The sequence below is a fragment of the Tupaia chinensis genome, unplaced genomic scaffold (genome assembly GCF_000334495.1).
Source record: "Tupaia chinensis unplaced genomic scaffold, TupChi_1.0 Scaffold000146_1, whole genome shotgun sequence".
NCBI classification, from domain to species: domain Eukaryota; kingdom Metazoa; phylum Chordata; class Mammalia; order Scandentia; family Tupaiidae; genus Tupaia; species Tupaia belangeri.
The window spans coordinates 8,358,710-8,359,066 of record NW_006159616.1 but is presented as its reverse complement, the minus strand read 5'-3'; positions in this window follow the sequence as shown (position 1 = coordinate 8,359,066).

Genomic DNA, 357 nt, shown 5'->3' with positions numbered 1-357 from the left:
CTGGGGGGTCCCCATGGCCCTAGCTACCAGTGAAGAATGGGGTCCAGAGAGGCCAGGCCACCAGGGGACACCCAGAGCTCATGGACAACCACTGGCTCCAGAGAAAGGGAGGGATAGCTGTTAGCGAAATGGCTATGCTGCTGGACTCCCATGTAGCCGACCGCAGTTCAAGTCCTGGACCCGGTGGCTTAAACTCCCACCGGGTGTGTGTGCATGTGTGCCCAAGATCCCGAGAGGAGAATGGAGGAGAAGGGATTGCGGCATGGGCATCCACCCTGGGGGGTGATTTCTCACTTTCTGTCTCTCTGTCTTTCTGGCGAGCGCACGCACCCTATAGCAAAAACCTCTCAAAAAAAA